The sequence below is a fragment of the Lithobates pipiens genome, unplaced genomic scaffold, assembly GCF_037356315.1.
Source record: "Lithobates pipiens isolate NorthernLeopardFrog02 unplaced genomic scaffold, aLitPip1_a1.2 Scaffold_3, whole genome shotgun sequence".
Lineage (NCBI taxonomy): Eukaryota > Metazoa > Chordata > Amphibia > Anura > Ranidae > Lithobates > Lithobates pipiens.
In genome coordinates this window covers 250,330,270-250,349,002 of record NW_027507790.1, presented here as the reverse complement: position 1 = coordinate 250,349,002, position 18,733 = coordinate 250,330,270, and positions in this window count along the sequence as shown.

The window sequence follows — 18,733 nt, the reverse complement described above, 5'->3', positions numbered from 1 at the left end:
AGGAAAAAAAGGAGGAGGCCTAGCAGTGATCTTCAAATCTCACCTGGTGCTCACCAAACCAACTTCACAGAACCCGGTGCTGTTTATGGAGACACTGACGCTACATCTTCAATCAACACCCCATGACACCACTCACATTCTACTATGCTACAGACCCCCGGGACCAAAGTCCAATCTCCTTTCACCCCTCACAGAATTCATTGCACTACACACCTTAAAATCCAAAAACTTCCTGGCACTAGGAGATTTCAACCTCTGGGCAAACGATCCCCAAGATCCTATCGCAACCGCCTGTATCAAGCAACTGGAAGAGCTGGGTCTCCAACAACTGATAAAGACTCCCACACATGGGTCAGGAAACACCCTGGACCTCATTTTCAAACAAAATATTGACATCAACATACGCGACAACATGACATTACCATGGAGGGACCACCACGCCATCAAATTCAAAATCTCCTCCAACGTCAGCCAACGAAAAACAGAAACCTGCAACAACAACGCATTGGACCAGATCACAGAAGAAACTGTACTCCGAAACCTTCAAAACCACTCTGTCTAAGAAGATATCTACAATGAATTTAAGCCATTCATCGGAGCAAACATTCAACTCCCTGAACAAGGCATTGCTTCAATCGGCAGACTCAGTAGCCCCTAAACGCAGGACTCTCATCAGGAAAAAAAACTCGGGATGGTTTAATGGCTCCCTCTCTCTACAAAAGCAAGAACGCAGACGAGCTGAAAGAACATGGAGAAGAAATCCCACCGAGGAAAACCACTCAAACTACAAAGGACTCATGGAGAATTATCGTAAAGCAATCTTCAAAGCTAAAAAGGATAATTTCTCATATACGATTTCAACGGCCTTAAACCGCCCTCGCAAACTTTTTAAAATAGTCACTCAATCATTGAACCCGGTATGCCTAAAGCCCCCACCAAACAAAACCCAAGATTACTGCAACAAACTGTCTAACTTTTTCATCGACAAAATCAAAACCATCAGGAAACTATTTATCAGACGAAAACAGCCAATCTCAGCCATCAAAAGCAAAAAGAGAATAGCTACACCAACATCCCACTACCGCCAAAGTTTTCGCTGACCCCAATTACTGCGGACACCACTAAAAACATCATCAATAAACTCTGCGACAGTACATCACCAATTGACATCATCCCCACAAAACTACTGAAAGAATGTTCCGACATCGTGGCTCCCACTATAACGCACCTCATTAAACGATCATTCCAAGATCATGGAGAAAGCGGTAGTACAACAGTTACAACGCCACCTGGATACACACAAACTCCTGGACCCGCTGCAATCAGGCTTCCACCCGGGCCATGGAACAGAAACAGCTCTCCTCAAGATTTGGGACGACGCCCTCGAGGCAGCGGATGACGGAGAATCATGTCTCCTGGTACTGTTAGACCACAGCGCATCGTTTGATACAGTAGACCACATTACTCTACTCAGCCGCCTCACAGAAGTTGCAGGAGTCAAAGGCTCAGATCTTCAATGGTTCACGTCCTTCCTAGGAAATCGATCACAGACAGTAAAACTAGGAGAATTCTCCTCTGAATCCCGGGCTGTCGCTTGCTGGGATCGCCTTTGTCGCCAGTCCTCTTCAACATATACATCCGCCCATTCCTCCAAATCATCAGAGTTTCAGACCTCTGCTTCCACTCGTACGCTGATGACACGCAACTTTACTTCCGTATCACCGGACAAAGAGACCATCACCAACAACTAGAAAATTGCCTCAATTTAATACAAGACTGGATGACCACCAACTCGCTCAAACTCAATGAATCAAAAACAGAGCTTCTTATCCTACACTCAAACCATAACTCCGTAAGCAAGTCCTCCTGGACACCACCCGCCATCTTTGGGCAAACCATCTCCCCAAAGACCAAGGCCAAGAGTCTCGGGGTCATTTTGGACTCACAAATGTCAATGGATGCACAAATAGGAGCAGTAGTTAGTGGTGCGCACCATCTGCTACGCCTGCTACGCAGACTAATCCCGTTCATCCCACAGAATGACAAAGCAGTGGTAGTTGGAACAGTCATTAATTCACGACTGGACTACGCAAACTCACTTTATATAGGATTACCCCAATATCAACTTGCGCGATTACAACTTATCCAAAACACGGCGGCAAGGCTGATAACTGGAAAAAAACCCTGGGAATCAATCTCCCCTTCCCCGAGGAACCTACATTGGCTAACCGTAAAGAATCAGATCACATTCAAGACCCTCTGCCTCACCCACAAATGCGTGCATAGAGACGCTCCTCAATACCTAATTGAGAAAATAAATCATTACACACCAAACCGCTGTCTACGATCATCTAACAAAAATCTCCTCCTCATTCCCAAAGCACGGTACAAATCGAAGGGGGATCGGAGATTCGCTGTCCAAGGACCTCAGCTATGGAACGCTCTACCAACCAACATCCGCCTGGAAGAAAACCACCAGGCCTTTAGGAAAAAACTCAAGACCTTCCTCTTCTAGTTGATGACAACTAAGCTCTTCACAGCGCCTTGAGACGATTCAGTTCGCGTTGTGCGCTTTACAAATATTTTCATTTATTCATTCATTCATTCATTCACTGTATAGAAAAAAATTTTTTTCCTCTTATGGGACTTTAAATAGGCAGCAGTCTCATAAAATTATATCAAAGTATAAATTTATTTATTCAAAGGTTTAAAAACATAAATAACATTAAGAGCAGAAGGATGCACCATAATTATTAACTGATATGCACAAAACTACAGTACTACCGTTTCCCCAAAAATAAGACTTAGCGTGATTGTCGGTGATGGCTGCAATATAAGCCCTACCCCCCCCAAATAAGCCCTAAACTGTTTCCCTGAAAATAAGCCCTACCCTGAAAATAAGACCTACAAGGACTTTAACTAGGGCTTATTTGGGGGGTAGGGCTTATATTGCAGCCATCGCTGACAATCACGCTAGGTCTTATTTTCAGGGAAACAGGGTATATACCAACACAGCGGGGATCATTGCACCACATTTATAGATCCCAAATCAAATTTAGGACTAGTAAGGCCCGACGTGTTTCAAGGCTATTAGAAAGTAGAACCTCTTCTTCAGGGGCTAATGGTGCAGTCAATCTTCGTCTGTAAATGTTGTAGAAAACAAACAACAATGAACAAAACAATATTTGCATTTAACTGCTGTGGTTCAAAAGAATTATTATATACTATAGTGGTATGTAACCATCAAGTAGAGTATAAGGTATATTCTAACCCTAAAATGTTGTACATCACTATTTCAAGGAGCATCTGAATAATAAAACATGAAGTGGAAGAATGTCTGCCTGTGACAAGTCGCACTAGTGGAAACAAAAGCCTAGGGTTCGAGTCAGCAGTGAGGGGTGGAGCATCCTCTCGGCCGCCGGATCGTTTTTTTTTCTCCCGGATCCGCTCTATGACCATTGTGTCAGTTTATGAGCACCGCTCAGGACCCGTGAGGACCACAGATGAGGTGATTAACAGCTTCGCGGGTGGGGGGCCTGGACAGAATCCCTGGCATAGGGGGAGCTTGGTGGGCATCACTGTCCTGAGCTAACGGACTCCTCCCCCTCTGATGCGGTGGTAAGGGGGGAGTCTCGGCATGGGCGGAACAATGTCTCGGCCGCCAGTTACCGGCTTCGGCCGGCGGCCCTAATGTCCGGCGGCAACCCCTGACATAAGTGAGAGGGGGGGTAATGGACATGGAGAAGTTGGACGGCGGCCTGAAATACTGCAAGTGCTGGAGGTCTGCGCAATATATCGACAGGCAGAGGCAGAGCTAGGAACCGTACGGATCCACGGCACCTGGGCCTTCCTTGCCTGGGGATACTTCAAGGGGAGGAACCACAGATCCCAGAAGTGAGGTCAGAAGATGAACTGTCCTGGTCTGTAGAAGAAGACTCACAAGGGTATGCGGCATCGGGGGATTCTGGAGCAGCGGCTGTTGGGGGCCCCCCTTGGCAGCCTGGTAACAGCTCTCTTTAACTTTTTGGGCGAGCTGATGGGAGCATAGCAGCCCCTCCCAGGGCCACGTTGCTGGTGGGGGTATGGCCCACAGGTGGTGGGTTTTGCACCTGCTGTGTCCACAGTTATTGTGATTTGGTGCACCGTTTTACAGGGGGAACGGGGCAATTCCCAGCAGGTGGCGCCATGGTGGAATAGTCGTGGTCGGGATAGGGAATGGACAGCGTGTGTCACTGGCTTTTTGGGGGCATTTCGGACGAGCGAGCTGGTCAGTATGGCTAGGAAGTTTAGCAGGGTTTTTGGGTACAGGAGGTGCTCTGGTAGTAAGGACAGGTGGAGTGTATTGCTGCACAGGTCAAAGGCGGACCAAGAGGGATAGGGTGCATGGGTGTAACTGTTTCCCTTGCCAGGTTCCACTGTTTGTCGGGTGAGGGTGGTGCCGCAGTTTTTGGAGGTTCGCCCACTAGTGGAGGGGGGGGGGCGTTGCTGTGGCATGGGGATTGGTCTGTATTGTTCAAGTTTCTATTTTAATTAATTTTGGGGGTCTACGGGCAGTGTTCAATGATCCGAAAATCATCAGTCAGCTTGTCGTACAAATGTTTCCTTCCGACTTTCATGTCGTGGAAAATCTACCAACAAGAAAACCTCTCACAATGGCAGGACTTTTTAGGCATAGACTGTGAAACTTACAACACACGTTTAAAAAATTATACAATCATTTTATTATAACAAAATCAACAATAAAAGAAAAAATACAAAAATACAAAATGTTCCAACATCAAATGGAATAGATTCTTTCAATGTACAAATGTGCCCCAATTACGACAACATCATCTATACATATTCAATTATGCTAGTACTCTGCACATGATATATCCTACGCGTTACGGAGATTCTCTCCTTCTTCAGGGATCCATCATTTTTTGCAGCTCTTATTCAGAGATTTGATCTACAATAATAAACATAAATACATATGTACATGTGTAAAGGCAGAAAAAAAAAAAAAAAAAAAAGGGGGAGAGATGTTTCCTTCCGACTTTCATGTCGTGTGTACGGGCCTTAACCACTTACAGACCGGACCATTTTGCTGGTCAAAGACCAGACCACTTTTTGCGATTCGGCACTGCGTCGCTTTAACTGACAATTGCGGGGTCATGCGACGTGGCTCCCAAACAAAATTGACGTCCTTTTTTTCCCACAAATAGAGCTTTCTTTTGGTGGTATTTGATCACCCCTGCGGTTTTTATTTTTTGCGCTATAAACAAAAATAGAGCGTCAATTTTGAAAAAAAACGCATTATTTTTTACTTTTTGTTATAATAAATATCCCCCAAAAATATATAAAAAAACATTTTTTTCCCTCAGTTTAGGCCGATACCTATTCTTCTACATATTTTTGGTAAAAAAAATCGCAATAAGCGATTATTGATTGGTTTGCGCAAAAGTTATAGCATTTACAAAATAGGGGATAGTTTTATGGCATTTTTATTAATAATTTTTTATTATTTATTTTTTTACTAGTAATGGCGGCGATCAGCGATTTTTATTGTGACTGCGACATTGTGGGGGACCCATCGGACATTTTTGACACATTTTTGGGACCATTGTCATTTATACAGTAATCACTGCTATAAAAATGCAGTGATTCCTGTGTAAATGACACTGGCAGTGAAGGGGTTAACCAGGGGGTGGCAGTGTAGGGGTTAAGTGTTCCTAGGGGTGTGTTACTAACTGTGGGGGGGTTGGGCTTTCATTTAGTGAACACTGATCTCTGCTCCAATCACATGGAGCAGAGATCAGCGTCACTAGTTGCTAGGCAGAATGGAGAAATGCTGTTTACACAGCATTTCCTCCATTCAGCCGTCCCGTGAGACGATCGCGGGTATGCCCGCGGCGATCGAGTCTGTGGGTCCCGCGACCGGACTCACGGGGGTCCCGACCAGCGCGGGAGCGCGCCGATGGCAGGGCGGCATTGAAGATTGGACGTACCTGTACGCCAATATGCCTGCCCGTGCCATTCTGTCGACGTACATTGGCGCGCGCTGGTCGGGAACCGGTTAAGGCTGGGTTCACACTAAGCACCCAGCAGCTCACAGCTGGAGTCCAGTGCGTCTCCATTCACCGTTTCAGGTCCAATTTCAGCCTGAATTTAGACCTGAAATGGATCAAAAGATGTACAACACTCCTGTGCAGTTTACACTGGAGGCGCTCTGGAGATGTGTGAACCGGCTCCATAGAGAGCTGGCACAATCTCCTGCTATGTGAATTGGAGGTGGGGGAACCGGCATCCAATTCACATAAGTGTGAACCCAGCCTAAATTTAAAGACTGTAGTTACTAAACTGTTAAGCCCACCTTTCAGATGAATGCAAACCTTCTTTTATAAAGGCCTAGGCTTAGCTTTGATATTCCTGGAGCCCATCGGCAACTTAGCCCTTAGCTATGTTGATACCCATTTGGTTGCCTTCTCTCAGCCCATATAGTGACAAGAGTTACAGTTTACACTGGTCTGATTTAAATCTGCTGTGGTGTTGCAAAGAGAATTTGCAGCATTATGCCCATTCTGCAAAATTTCCCACTGTCATAGCTTGTTTACCTGTTAACTACTTAACACTATACTTTGTTATTTGCTACAAGGTCTTGAGTCTCATTTCAGGGTGACTTTATGGTATAAAAAAATAAATAACCAATTTGCCTACTAACATGTATACACAAGGCGTCATTGATGCTAAGGTATTTTCCAAGGTCAAGATAATGTAGGACCCTCCTAGGTAGGTGCCAGTATGAGTACATTATAGTTTTTGGTTTCTCTGCTTAACAGGGAGACAGCTAGGTAAATGTATGTGCTGTCTGCTTAAAGCGGAGCTCCACCTTAAAAAAAATTATTAAAAGTCAGCAGCTACAAATACTGCAGCTGCTGACTTTTAATAAATGGACACTGTGATGATTTAACACCAAGAATAAGCAGACAACAAAAGCTTAAACAGGAGCCTAGAGTTTATTCAACAGCATCCATCTTACAGAACAGACCACAGCTCCTCGCTCCCAGATCACATGACCAAAACCGTTAACTGTTTCCTAACATGCATAAGGAACTAGGCATAACAATTGAACTTTAATTATAACATAAAGCATACACATCATTACAGCTTCCCTCTCAAGTATGAAGCATTTAATATGAGACAAAGTCCCTCCATATCTTTCGTTCAATAGCTCAACCATAGCGAGGGAACAGTGGCTGCTTTTAAATGGCACAGTGGCTGCGTTTGAGTGGCACAGTGGCTGCATTTGAATGGCACAGTGGCTGCCTTTGAATGGCACAGTGGCTGCCTTTGAAAGACACAGTGGCTGCGTTTGACGGGCACAGTGGCTGTCTTTGATGGGCACAGTGGCTGCCTTTGAATGGCACAGTGGCTACTTTTGAATGGCACAGTGGCTGAATTTGAATGGCACAGTGGCTGCGTTTAACGGGCACAGTGGCTGCGTTTAACGGGCACAGTGGCTGCATTTGAATGGCACAGCAAATTACTTACAGGGTGAGGTCGAGGGTCAGATCAGGTGCAGTGCAGTCACCCACATTCACAGCAAGGCAGGCTCAGGCTTCGTCAGACAGCTCTTCTCAGAAGTGCTCCGCTGTCTGCTCACTCCCCTCCCTCTGAGCCACGCTGGGTCTGAAGATGGGAAAGGTGGGCGGAGCTGAGCTAGTTTTCCATCTGCGGAGGTGGCGCACTCTGAATGCTGGGGCGGCCGTGGCGCACTCTCAATGCTGGTGTAGCGGTCAGAGGTATAGGAGACCGCAATGCAGGTTTCAAGTACGGGACAGCAGACAAGGAGGCTGAAACAAAAACCGGCTTTATTAAACAGTAAGATATAATGGCCGGAGGAGGAGGATAACAGTATTAACAATTCACAGTAGTTTACAGTAAGGCTAACTGGAATGTGGTACACAAAATGGCTTTCCCGCCAACACATGCACAGTGATACAGGCTACCCTCTTCTAATATGTCCTGCCTGATTCCCGCTTATCGGGACACGTTTCTACAACGTACTATCTCAGTAGGGACTGTACTATTCCCTATCACAATCCAGCACCGGTGCTCACTCACAGTTTGTTAGACAGCTGGAGGGTCCCTTGTCTTGGCCTCCTTCATGAGGCAGGTGAAGTCCAGTTCCTAGTGCTGCAGCTTGCCCGTCTGGGACGGATGGATGAACACAGATGCGGCCCAAAATCACCACAGCTCTCTCTCTCTGCCCGAGGTGCCCGATCTTTAGCTGGATACTGCGACTCTTTATCCACACAAAGTCTCCCTCTCCTCAGGGCAGACTTGACTTTTCCTCAGCTCCGCACAGGAATTCCTCAGCTGCCCACACACTCCTCACAGTTCTCTCTCACTGCCACTTCCTGTTTCCTCTCCTCTGAAGGGTCGGCAGCAACAGTGACATCTTGTGGCTAAACTGGAAATAGCAGGCTGTATATATTATAGATGGAACACAGTGCAATATAGTTCAGTAATCCTAGGGGCTGACCCCTACATGCCTCCCCGCTTAAAGGTGGCCGTCCTCGGCCTTGCTATATAGTCCATGGGGAAGAAAAGGGTTAAATCAATCTTTAACGGCAGCACAACATTGTTCATAATACATACAGTTAGACCAAATAAACTGATCAGCATTGTACCTGTTTGGTGGAACCCCTGCAGTAGACCTACTAGATCTCCGAAGGTCTTGTCTTTCTGTTAGGACTTGTCCTTCCTCCCTTGGAGCTGGTACTGGTTCTATAACAGGGGCTTCATCACGTGCAGAGTCAGGAACAATCCACCAGTCTTCAATATTATTCCCATCGGAAATGACAAATTCTGAGGAAGGGGCAGGGAGTGGTGTCCTCTGTGCAGGTATCCGATCTTCTGACCGACATGGCCGTAGCATATTCCTATGTAGAACCCTTGAAGCCGACTCCCCATTCTCAACACGAACTTCGTAAACTGGACCATTGGGATACACTCTCTTGATCACTTTGTACGGCTGTACCTCCCAACGCTCACTCAACTTGCCTCTGGGCCGTTTCTCTCGAACCAGCACCCGGTCTCCAGGTTGCAACGGAATCTCTTGGATGGGAGGACGGTCAGTATAAGTCTTTTCTTGCAATCTCTGGCCTACTAACCGGCAGATGGTCTGGAGTCGCTTGCGGTGTTCTTTCACCCATGAGGTGGTTGATCGCTCTATCACATCTTCTGGCTGTTCCAAATTCAATTCGACAATTTCTCGTCCGGCTCTACCGAACAGTAGCATGTATGGGGTATAGCCGGTGGTAGTGTGGACACGATTATTGTAGGCCCAGACTAATTCAGGCAGATAGTCTGGCCAGTGCGTCTTTTTGTCCTCCTCTAAGGTCCTCAGCATCTGAAGCAGAGTCCGATTAAAGCGCTCACAGGCCCCATTCCCTTGGGGATGATATGGAGTTGTCCTGGATTTTCCAATGCCATACAGTCGGTGTAACTCCTCCATCACTTTCCCTTGAAAGCATGCTCCTTGATCTGAGTGAATCCGTTTCGGGCATCCATAGACCCGGATGAAATCTTGACAGATGGCCCGAGCTGCAGACTCAGCCGTCTGGTCCCGAGTTGGAGTGACCACTGCAAACTTGGAGAAGTGGTCAATCATGACCAGGCAGTATTGTGGGCCTCTGGCTGACTGTCCCACGAGGAGATAATCTATCAGCAATACCTCCAGCGGTTCCTTGGTCTGTATGGGCTGTATGGGTGCCCTCTGCTCTGTGCTTTTAGTAAGCTCACACACTCTACACTGTCGGCAGACTTCTTCAACTACGACCTCCAGTCGTGGACAATACACATAACGCTGCAGCCACTGGTAAGTTTTGACTGGCCCGAAATGAGCTCCAAATTCATGAGCTTCCCTGGCTATCTCTAGTGCCAGACTCCTTGGTATGACAACCTGCCATCTTGCCTCCAGATCGGCAGGCTGCTGCCACTTGCGGTATAGAACAGCTCCATGAACCTCTAGCCTGTCCCATTGATGTAGAATTGACTTCATCTCAGCATCAAGATCAGCCCTTTCCTCTCTGTCTGGTTTTCTTTGCCGAGCCACCCAACCTTTTATCTGTCGCAGTCCAATGTCTTCATCTTGTATTCGCCCCCATTCCTCATTAGTTCTTGCTAATGCCTTAGGCAGGGACCGGGCCTCCCCGCTTGTCTGTGCTGCGACTGCTGGAGGTGTAAACTTGCGGAAGTCTGGAATTTCATCCTCTTCCTTTTGTTCATCAAGCTCTCCCAATGGAGTTTCAAAAGTAACCCTCGACAGACCATCAGCATTGGTATTCTCTGTAGCAGAGCGATAGCGAATTGAGAAGTCATACTTTGCAAGGCGAGCTGCCCAACGTTGCTCCAGGGCTCCCAGTCTAGCAGTATCCAGATGGGCCAGGGGATTGTTATCAGTCCGTACAAAGATTTTAGCCCCTGTAAGGTAACCGGCAAACTTCTCTGTCATGGCCCACACCAGGGCAAGGAGCTCTAGCCGGAAGGAACTATAGTTATGAGGGTTTCGCTCCGTATCCCGCAGGGACCTACTGGCATAGGCAATCACTCTTTCGTGTCCGTCCTGCATCTGTGACAACACTGCCCCGAGTCCGTAGAGACTACCGTCAGTAGATAAGAAGAATGGTTTGTCAAAATCAGCATAAGCCAAGATGGGGGCCGATGTCAGAGCCTCTTTCAAGGTCAGGAAGGCCTCCTCTTGCTTCTGTCCCCAGGGAACACTTTGACTCTTGGATTGCCCAGCAGTTCCTCTCAAAATCTCATTCAGAGGGCCCGCTATCTTTGCATAGTCTTTGATGAACCGCCGGTAGTAACCAGTCAGACCAAGGAAGGCCTTCAACTCACGCAGCGTTCTAGGCTCCGGCCATTGTTGAATGGCAGCCACTTTATTTTGGGATGGCAGCACCCCGTCTTTGGACACCGTATGGCCTAAGTACTCGATCTCCTTCTTGAAGAGATGACACTTCTTTGGCTTTATCTTCAGGCCATGGGCCCGCAGTCGCTCAAGTACCTGTCCTAATCGGGCCAAGTGTTCTTCAAAAGTAGCAGAGTACACTATAATATCATCCAAGTATATCAGGGTAGCTTCAAAATTTAGATCTCCCAGACATTTTTCCATCAGCCTCTGAAAGGTTCCTGGGGCATTAGACAGCCCAAATGGCATCCTATTAAATTCAAACAGACCCATGGGAAGTATGAATGCTGTCTTTTCCTTGTCTTGTTCAGCCACCGGTACCTGCCAGTATCCACTTGCTAAATCCAAGGTGGAGAAGTATTTAGCCCGCCCTAGGGCTGTTAGGGACTCTTCGATGCGAGGCAGAGGATATGAGTCCCGCACTGTGCACGCATTCAATCTCCGGTAATCCACACAAAATCGAATGGTGCCATCCTTCTTCTTGACAAGCACCACTGGGGCTGCCCAGGGACTTTGACTACCCCGAACCACTCCTGAATCGATCATCTGTTTCAGCAATGTCTTCACCTCTTGATACAACTTGGGTGGAATCTGTCGATATCTCTCTCGGCTTGGGGGAGTGTCCCCCGTCGGTATCTCATGTGTGATAGCATCTGTGCAACCAAAGTCATTGGCATTGCGGGCAAACGCAGCTTGATTCTCCCACAGCATGGTTTCAACTGCTCGTAAATGATCCGGACTTAGAGCTTTCACATCTATCTCCATTTGTTCCAAGATGACTGTCCCATTCCATTCTGGGGTCGGTGCCTCTGCAGGCTTTGCAGTAACTGCCAAGGTCCAAGCAGAATTGCCTATCGGAGCTAGAGTCACTTCTCCCTGACTCAGCACTTCTCCCCGATGTAGGTACACGCGAGCCAGTTCCACTCCTGGCACCAGAGAGACTTCCCGTTGTCCAACGTTTACAGCTCTTATGGGTACTCGTCCATTTTGGACTACTGCCAGTGTCCGGGCCACTAGGACATCCTGACCTAACTCTCCCAGGCCTGCAGGCTCAATGATCACCTCCATACCTTCAAGGTTGCGGGAGGTTCCCACGGGCAAAGTCAGTATAGTCTCCCGATCAGGAGGGAGGGTAAGGGTAGCCCTTCCCGGCACTCGAATATTTCCTACAGACTGATGTACTGGGACACTCTTCTGTGTCCCACAAAACCGGATTAACCGTTGAAATGCCTTTTGCGTTGGTTTGTGTGGAGTGGCATTCTTCCAATAGCCCGGCCCCCTTTTAGTGAACATAATTTGATCCAACTCTCGCAGGATATTCATGCCCATTATCACCGGTACATCTTCTTTGAAGGTTTCAGGGACCAGCAGGATACCTTTTTTTCCAACTTCCTGTCCACACAGACGTACATTCATCCATACGACACCTGTGACAGGGATTTGTTGCTGGTTAGCTGCTGTGACCCGGATCAATGTCCCCTGTTCTGGCTTGGCCAGTGCTTGAAAGTAACGGTTGAAATATGACTCAGGCATGGTCGTTACCTGTGATCCGGTGTCCACTAAACAGTTGACTGGAATGCCTTCAAACTCGGCTCTTATGGTGGGACATCCTGCAACCAGGTGTTCGGAGCTGTGCTGAGTGGCCTGACACTCTACTTCCCCCGCAGTGTGCCTCATTACTGCGGGGGCCTGAAGTTTAACGCCGGCTCTGGGCGTCTAGGCAGGTCCCTCCGGCATTCTCTAGCGAAGTGTCCTTTTTCTCCACACCGCCAGCACTGAGCCTCTCTGCGTTGTTCTCTCTGTCTGTGTGCAGGAGGCGCCCGTAGGCCTGGACTGGCCGAGCTCACTGGAGGATATTGAGGGACTCGGTAGGTGGGACTACGTGGGTAAGGATGCTCTGGTGCAGGAACCATCGAGGCAGTCTGATAAGGTTGTTGTTGCCCCAGATATGCAACCTCAGGGGGGTAGCTCAAATCCATCCGTCTCTCTATTTGCGTCAACTTCTCATGCATGAGACCCAGGGAGCTTTGTAGGTCCTGCACCACTCTAACCAGGACCTCTTCATTCTTCGCAACCCCGAGGGAGGCGGTCTGGGTCCGTATCACTCCAGAGGCATAAATTTCTTCTTTACTTCGCTCCACGGCCTCAGCCAATATTTGCCGAAAATTCAGTGTAGGGTCCACTCTGACTCGTTCCCGTAGGGCTTGTCTCAGGTGAGAGCTGTAGAGTCCCAGGATCAATTGTTCCCTCAGTATCCGGTCTGCGGATCCCATGGCGGTTATCCCGTCTGCCTCTTTTTTCTGTATCTCAGCCAGTACTTCCTGTAGAGCCGTTGCATATTGTGAGACCCCTTCATTTTCCTGCTGTACCCGGTAGAAGAACTTTGCCCGGAGGTGGCCCGCACTAGCTGTTTCACCGTATATTTCTTCTAGAAAGCGCACAATCTCTTTCAAGGTACTGCGCGTAGCTTCCGGTTGTAAGCAAACAGTTTTCCGCGCTTCACCCTCCAGGGCAGCCAAAGCAATTTCCACCTGTAGCTCTGGGCTGACATTGTAAATTCTAGCAACGCTCTGTAATCTCGTCACCCAGTCTGACAGTGACATGTTCTGGCCATCAAATTTTGGCAACAAGTTAAAAAGCATGCCCATAGGGAGGGTCCTTGTAGGGGTTCCACCATTACCTAAGGCATTCACATCAACATCAGGTACGTTGCCTTCAGCCGCCTCCATCTCTGTAACCGTACCCTGCTCGCAGCGCCACTTGTAGCGGTCAGAGGTATAGGAGACCGCAATGCAGGTTTCAAGTACGGGACAGCAGACAAGGAGGCTGAAACAAAAACCGGCTTTATTAAACAGTAAGATATAATGGCCGGAGGAGGAGGATAACAGTATTAACAATTCACAGTAGTTTACAGTAAGGCTAACTGGAATGTGGTACACAAAATGGCTTTCCCGCCAACACATGCACAGTGATACAGGCTACCCTCTTCTAATATGTCCTGCCTGATTCCCGCTTATCGGGACACGTTTCTACAACGTACTATCTCAGTAGGGACTGTACTATTCCCTATCACAATCCAGCACCGGTGCTCACTCACAGTTTGTTAGACAGCTGGAGGGTCCCTTGTCTTGGCCTCCTTCATGAGGCAGGTGAAGTCCAGTTCCTAGTGCTGCAGCTTGCCCGTCTGGGACGGATGGATGAACACAGATGCGGCCCAAAATCACCACAGCTCTCTCTCTCTGCCCGAGGTGCCCGATCTTTAGCTGGATACTGCGACTCTTTATCCACACAAAGTCTCCCTCTCCTCAGGGCAGACTTGACTTTTCCTCAGCTCCGCACAGGAATTCCTCAGCTGCCCACACACTCCTCACAGTTCTCTCTCACTGCCACTTCCTGTTTCCTCTCCTCTGAAGGGTCGGCAGCAACAGTGACATCTTGTGGCTAAACTGGAAATAGCAGGCTGTATATATTATAGATGGAACACAGTGCAATATAGTTCAGTAATCCTAGTGGCTGACCCCTACACTGGAGCGGCCGCGGCCTCAACGTCACTGGTTGCTAGGCACCGGGCAGCCGCCGATTGTAGCAACCCGTACTGTGGCGTGAGCCGCGTGCAGCGTACCACAGCTTCAGCGCCCCTTCTATTAGAGCGCTGGGGCACGGCGAACCCGCCTAGGATCGGCCCTGTGAGGGCCTGAATTGCGGACATGTGGCTTCAGATGGGAGATCTGAGAGTCTGACCTGTGTGTGGCAATCCTGGTCCTACCATAACTGACAAAGGGAGAGTCTACAGTGCATCCGGTATCATTGAGAGAGAGAAGGCTGAGAACACAGACACCCTAAGGCCGCGTACACACGGGCGGACTGTTCGCCCAACTTAGTCCGCTGAACAGTGTTTCAGCGGACAATCCGCTCGTGTGTGGGCTTCAGCGGACTGTTTCAGCGGACAGTCTGACGAACAAAGTCTTACGGAATTTCCGTAAGACAGTCCGTCCAAACTTGGTTTCAGCGGACAGTCCGCTCGTGTGTAGGCTAGTTCGACAGACTAAGTTTGGCGCATGCTCAGAAAGGATTTACACGGCGAAGGTTGCATTGCAGTGTATTGGACGTAGAATTTCTCGTCCCGTCGTACGTGCCGTTCACGTCATCGCGCACGCTTTCAGCGGACTGTCTGCTCATCGTGTGTGGTCAAGTCCGTTCATGCAAATTTTGAACGGACTGTTTGTCGGATTGTTTGACGAACTTAGTTGGGCGAACAGTCCGCCCGTGTGTACGCGGCCTAAGGATCCATAGACTGTTATACCCTCTTGTGCTCTAAGTTAGCTGAGTGCCCACACAAAGAAGAACGCTGACTAGTGTTCTTAGAGGTTTGTCCAGAGACATTGCTCTGTGCTGCTGTGAAGAAGTCTGCATGTGCCTTTGCAAGGACTTTTGTCAAGTTTCACTAGGAAAGGAAGTTTGAGTCCTCAATGTGAATAGTTGAAGTTGGGAGTATCCCACTATATCCCTTACCTACTATCCAAGTTTTCCAATAAAACAATAAAACAAAACCCCTAGCCTGGTTATGGGAGTAACGAGCAAAAGTGTATGTGCCTCTGGCTGTGGGGAATACCTTGTGGCTGGCTGCGGAGCAATAAGTGGGGAAGACCCGGGCAGCATACCAGCGGCTCCAGCAGGGGGAGCGCTACAGTAAGAACATTGGCTCCTGTCCTTTGTCCTTATAGACAAAGTCTGGGAGAATGGATAGAACCAGCAGCCATCTTTGCGCACAGCCAGGTGTGTTCCGAACCCCCCCCCCCCCCCCCCCAAAAATACTTTGTGTATTTTCTCATTGTGGACATACATTGTTGGATTTTGGTCTACAGCTCATTTCATTCCATACATCTGTTTGCCCCATATTGCCAGTGTATGTCCACGCTCTTAAGAGTACTTCATTTTAACAAATATTAGGTTGTAATATGCAGGATAGAGGAGGGTCTGGCCAGAGGGGGATTACTTTGATGCAGTTGGCCGGCTTGGACATGTATTTCAGTATCATGTGAACTAAGAATCCCCTTTTTTATGAAAAAGAGTTTGCTATGAATTTGGAAGGGTTAATAAGTGGGTACACCTCTTTAGTATCTCATGTGATGTAGATATGGAAGCTATTAGGACCTTATAGAACCCAGGATGTTATATACTTACTCATGTGTGGTTGGCTGGTTGCCAGTCTTTCTATGTGGGCAAAACTAAAAGAATGTTTTGGGAGGGAATCCATGACCACATTAACGATATAACGGATGGTAATCTTGAAAATCCCATTGGTAGGCCCACCATCACAGATATGATACAACTTCCCTGCCCTTTATGGCATTAGTAGAACCTCACACAGTTCTGACACTTGCAGATATTACCAGCCCACCTGGCTGCCTCGACTACCAGTGCACCTGGCCGCTCTCAAGAACGCCCCAGGATAAGGGATCGGGATTTTGCACAATGCGGTTCCTGGAAAAAATGCTATGTCTGGCAGTCTCTCCCCCTGTATGCCCCTGGCTATGCTGAGGTACTCACACTGTCCTTTGTTCCTGCTGCACTGGGCAAGATGTCTGTTCTGGCCCTAAACTGTCCAGATGTTCCCCTGCCAGCCCGGATGTCTTCTGCACAAGACCCAACGGTAAGGAAGGTTCCTCTCTTAGGCTTTCCTTTCCTTTCCTTAGCTCCCAGCCTAGAGGCAGAGCCCCCCAGCCCCGTGGTCCTCCCCCAGACCTCATGACAGCAACCTCAGCACTCCATCTTCAGCCCCCTCCCTGCTGGTCAGTCTCCCCATATTTAAGTTCTTACCCAGCCATCCTGCCAGGACCTTCTGCCTGGGGATTGGCCAGATTCCCTCAAGTATGCAGATCAGGACCTCCTGACCTCCGCCCACTAACTTACAGAAGCTTCTCCAAGCCTCTAGATCAGTGATGGTGAACTTTGGCATGAAGGATGTTTTGAACTACATTTCCCATGATGCTCATGCACTCTGCCGTGTAGCTGAGCATCATGGGAAATGTAGTTATAAAACATATGGGGTGCCAAGGTTCACCATCACTGCTCTAGATCCAGGGGGAAGTACTAGAGACTTGCCCTGTAGAGCCATGAGTCATACACTAAATTAGTGTGATCTGCACTCCATTAGATTAATTTGAGGACCAGGAAAAACATCAGGGGTCCTTTAGACCCCAGATACCTAATTAAAAAGAGACTGACTGTCACCAAAAAAATGACATAGGGGATTTTTTTTGTCCCCAATATGATGAAAAAAAAGTCAAGCTAAAAAAAAAGACTTTAAAGTTACACCCCACCCCACCACATACACAAAAGTACAAATGTAAATTCACATTTCGTATCACCCACACGCTAAAACTTTGATTGTGCTACACATTTTACATATCACCACACATGCATGGGAGAGATCAGTAATTCAAGGCCCATTATTCACAGTTCTCAACCTCAGTCCTCAAGTATCCCTGACGGGCCATCTCTTCAGGTTTTCCTTTACTTTGCACAGCTGCTTTAAATCAATATCAATAACATGGTGTTCATAAAAGCTATTTTATCTAAGGGAAGTTCCCAAAACATGGCCCGTTGGGGGTACTTGAGGACTAAGGTTGAGAATCACTGCTCTAAACTGATGGGGCTGTTAAAGTATTGCCTATGGAAAACTTAGGATACTCAGGTTTGCCACGTTTTACGGGCGCATGCAGTTTTAAGGTTTGACATGTTGGGTATGTATTTACCCGGCAGAGGCCCCCCCCCCGCCCCAAAGCCTCCCCCCATGTTGAGGGTATGTGACCTGGTATGGTTCAGGGGGGGTGCTCGCCCAGCCCCCCTTTTTGGCCTGCCAGGCTGCATGCTCAGATAAAGGTCTGGTATATATTTGGGGGGCTGTGCCTTTTTTTATTTTGCCGTGGGGTTCCCCCTAAAATCCATACCAGACCCAAAGGGCCGTTGTTAAGGACGCAGCAGCTGGCTATCCGGCTTGCTCCTTAACCACTTAAGGACCGCCTCCTGCACATATATGTCGGCAGAATGGCACGGCTGAGCACAAGCACATACCTGTATGTTGCTCTTTAAGTGCCCAGCCGTGAGTCGGGAGCGTGCCGCCGCCGGCGCGCTCCCGACCCGGTCCTGAGCTCTATGACCGTGGCCGTGGGACCAGCGCTTTACCAGCGTTTTTTTTCGAGCGTTATTGGGGAGCTTTTAACCCCTGCTAGTGGCCAAATAAAGGGTTAAAAGCACCCACAAAACGCTGCTGCCAATAGAGTTTTTTTTTACAGGCGCTTCCCATTGATTTCAATGGGAAGGGGCGCTTTAGGAGCGTTGTATTCACCGATCCAAAAGCGCTGCAAAGAAGCTGCTTGCAGGACTTTTTTTGACGCCCTGCCAGCGCAGCGCCTAAGTGTGAAAGCACTCGGGCTTTCACATTGGGATTGCAGTTGCAGCTTCTTTCAGGTGCTTTTTATAACGCTAAAGCGCCTGAAAAAACGCCCCAGTGTGAAAGGAATCTCGGTGTGAAAGCACTCAGGCTTTTACATTGGGATTGCAGTTGCGGCTTCTTTCAGGCGCTTTTTTTAACGCTAAAGCGCATGAAAAACGCCTAAAAAACGCCCCAGTGTCAAAGGGGTCTAAGATGCAAAGCATGCATGACCAGCATTATATTTCAGTTGGTCTAATGACCCACAGCTGCCAATCACTCCCTGTTGAGGAAATTATAAAAACATGCAACATTTTTGTTTTTAATTTTCTATTTAT